This window comes from Lithobates pipiens, unplaced genomic scaffold, assembly GCF_037356315.1.
Source record: "Lithobates pipiens isolate NorthernLeopardFrog02 unplaced genomic scaffold, aLitPip1_a1.2 Scaffold_143, whole genome shotgun sequence".
Lineage (NCBI taxonomy): Eukaryota > Metazoa > Chordata > Amphibia > Anura > Ranidae > Lithobates > Lithobates pipiens.
This window is the reverse complement of record NW_027507732.1, coordinates 490,142-494,107: the sequence shown is the minus strand read 5'-3', so window position 1 is coordinate 494,107 and position 3,966 is coordinate 490,142.

Below are 3,966 nucleotides of genomic sequence, written 5' to 3'. Positions count from 1 at the left end.
GAGTAAACAATGCCCTATATTTGGTGTCAGGGGGAGAAATTGTGCCCCATCATTGGTATCAGAGGGGGGAATAGTGCCCCATCATTGGTGTCAGTGGGAGGAATAGTGCCCCATCATTGGTGTCAGTGGGGGGGGAATAGTGCCCCATCATTGGGGTCAATGGGAGGAATAGTGCCCCATCATTGGGGTCAGTGGGGGGGAATAGTGCCCCATCATTGGGGTCAGTGGGAGGAATAATACCCTATTACTGGTATCAGTGGGAGGAAGAGTGCCCCATCACTGGTATCAGTGGGAGGAATAATGCCCTATTGTTGGTGTCAGTGGATGGGGTAGTGCCCCAAGGGCCGGATTTTGGAGACCTCTGCTGTAGATGATGGATCTGTTCTTTGTATAATGCCCCAGTCCGGGGCGGCCATTGTTCTATTATCCGATGAACACACAGCGAGACGCACATCAGCTCCCAATCCATCGGAAAGCCAATAATCTTCTGACCAATCTTCTGTCACCATACTTAGTGCAGCTTATGAAAATCCCGAATGTTTTCTCCATACTGAACACGTCTCGTACATAGATTGATGCGCCGCCTGCAGAGATTATACGTGTCCCGCGCTGTGCGGGGGTATTACACGCTAGAAGGATTTATATTGCCATAAATCCAGAATCCAAAGAATGATATTCACCTGCGCTGGACGTCCGCCACACGACGACCTCCGCTTCATCTTCTGGCAAATGAAGGCCGCTCATACACGACAAGCGCCCCCCCTCGTACGTGACAAGCGCCCCCCCCCCCCCCGCGCTACCCTCGCACGCGACAAGCGCCCTCCCCCCGCGCTCCCCTCGTACGTGACAAGCGCCCCCCGCGCTACCCTCGCACGCGACAAGCGCCCTCCCCCCGCGCTCCCCTCGTACGCGACAAGCGCCCTCCCCCCGCGCTCCCCTCGCACGCGACAAGCGCCCTCCCCCCGCGCTCCCCTCGCACGCGACAAGCGCCCTCCCCCCGCGCTCCCCTCGTACGCGACAAGCGCCCCCCCTGCGCGCGTCCAGCGCCCTCCCCTCATACGCGTCCAGCGCCCTCCCCTCATACGCGTCCAGCGCTCCCCTCATACGCGTCCAGCGCTCCCCTCATACGCGCCCCGCGCCCCCGCGCTCCCCTCATACGCGTCCAGCGCCCTCCCCTCATACGCGCCCCGCGCTCCCCTCATACGCGCCCCGCGCTCCCCTCATACGCGTCCAGCGCCCCGCGCTCCCCTCATACGCGCCCTGCGCTCCCCTCATACGCGCCCTGCGCTCCCCTCATACGCGTCCAGCGCCCTCCCCTCATACGCGCCCCGCGCTCCCCTCATACGCGTCCAGCGCCTCCCCTCATACGCGTCCAGCGCCCTCCCCTCATACGCGTCCAGCGCCCTCCCCTCATACGCGCCCCGCGCCCTCCCCTCATACGCGCCCCGCGCCCTCCCCTCATACGCGCCCCGCGCCCTCCCCTCATACGCGCCCCGCGCCCTCCCCTCATACGCGCCCCGCGCTCCCCTCATACGCGTCCAGCGCTCCCCCTCATACGCGCCCCGCGCCCCCCTCATACGCGCCCCGCGCCCCCCTCATACGCGCCCCGCGCTCCCCTCATACGCGCCCCGCGCTCCCCTCATACGCGCCCCGCGCTCCCCTCATACGCGCCCCGCGCTCCCCTCATACGCGTCCAGCGCTCCCCTCATACGCGCCCCGCGCTCCCCTCATACGCGCCCCGCGCTCCCCTCATACGCGCCCCGCGCTCCCCTCATACGCGCCCCGCACTCCCCTCATACGCGTCCAGCGCCCTCCCCTCATACGCGTCCAGCGCCCCCGCGCTCCCCTCATACGCGCCCCGCGCTCCCCTCATACGCGCCCCGCGCTCCCCTCATACGCGTCCAGCGCCCCGCGCTCCCCTCATACGCGTCCAGCGCTCCCCTCATACGCGTCCAGCGCTCCCCTCATACGCGTCCAGCGCCCCGCGCTCCCCTCATACGCGTCCAGCGCTCCCCTCATACGCGTCCAGCGCTCCCCTCATACGCGTCCAGCGCTCCCCTCATACGCGTCCAGCGCCCCGCGCTCCCCTCATACGCGCCCCGCGCTCCCCTCATACGCGCCCAGCGCCCCGCGCTCCCCTCATACGCGTCCAGCGCTCCCCTCATACGCGCCCCGCGCTCCCCTCATACCCTGTCCTGCAATCGTGTTTTATTTCTCATTAGTTATGGATTTGATCTGCGGGTGAAGTTGGCCAAGGAAAGTGACAGATTGAAGAACATTGTAACAGATTTTTATTACAAAAAGAATTGTTGGGCCATAAAAGGCGATTCCTCTACTCTCCACCACACTGCATCCAATGAGAGCCCAGACATGTGGAGACCGATTGTATACGACCTGATAGCGATGTGTACAGGGAACCCCTCCCCCAACATCCAATCCGCACAGTGGAAGGCTGAGTCCATGGAGGAGAACACGGAATGTCATATGATGGGAATCCCCTGAACTCCACACACGCCATCCACATAAAGATTCTATTGTACCCGACACAAAGGCCGAGCCGCCGCCAACGCCACCAGCTGCGAAAAAACCTCATCAGATATGACCGCAGCAACACGCCGACGGATCCAGGGCACGTTTCCCCTCGTTTTCTGATTGGACGGATGTAAATCATCTGAAAATTGTTTTACATTTTTTTACTTTTACTTAATCAGCCTATATTTTGAACCTCCCCCCCCCCCCCCCATCAATGAAATAAAACATTTTCAGTTTTTTTTATTTTATTACACACCTAATTTATATACTCTGTGATGTCATAATGTCATAACTGGGTCTCTGTGCGTCTCTATGCGGTGAAGTCAGATAATGGCTGGTGGGAGGAGCTTCCTGGAAACACCACAGCCCCGCCCCGCCTCCAGTACTCCTCTCAAGAGCCCTCAGTCCTGATGCAAGCAGTGGGCGGGCTCTTGGGAGGAGTTATGCAAATATCAATGATTAGTGGGTGTCCATCTGGAGGAGTGGGCAGTCCTAGTCAGGCTGCATTTGCATACTTAACGCCCATGTGTGGTGCTGCGCCTCTGTGAACTGAAATCCAATGAATGAAAGGGGTGGGGCCAGGGACAGTCAGGCCGGCCAGTAAAGGGCAGCCAGGAAATGGGGCGGGGCTCTATCTCCTAATGCACATGGTGAGAATCTCACAGTGTGCGGTGAAATCAGAGGAAGCCTTTCCAGTCCAGGGGGAGGAGCCGGTACACATGTGCAAGGCGGGGGGGGATTTGAAAAAGATACATTTATTGATGTATGAAAGAATACAAAGCGATATTATTTGGTGTATTTATAGCTGACTGAAGGGGGCGGAGTTAGATATTAATTGGCGTAGTGAGGAAAGCACTGAGGGGGGTAGAAATGATCTCTATGAAGGGGGCGGGGTTAGACTAATAATTGGCGTAGTGGGTGGGGTGAGGAGAGCACTGAGGGGGATAGACATGAGCTCTATGAAGGGGGCGGGGTTAGACTAATAATTGGCGTAGTGGGCGGGGTGAGGAGAACACTGAGGGGATCAGAAATTAGCTCTATGAAGGGGGCGGGTTAGACTAATAATTGGCGTAGTGGGCGGGGTGAGGAGAGCACTGAGGGGGATAGACATGAGCTCTATGAAGGGGGCGGGGTTAGACTAATAATTGGCGTAGTGGGCGGGGTGAGGAAAGCACTGAGGGGGATAGACATGAGCTCTATGAAGGGGGCGGGGTTAGACTAATAATTGGCGTAGTGGGCGGGGTGAGGAGAACAGTGAGGGGATCAGAAATTAGCTCTATGAAGGGGGCGGGTTAGACTAATAATTGGCGTAGTGGGTGGGATGAGGAGAGCACTGAGGGGGTAGAAATTAGCTCTATGAAGGGGGCGGGTTAGACTAATAATTGGCGTAGTGGGCGGGGTAAGGAGAGCACTGAGGGGGATAGACATGAGCTC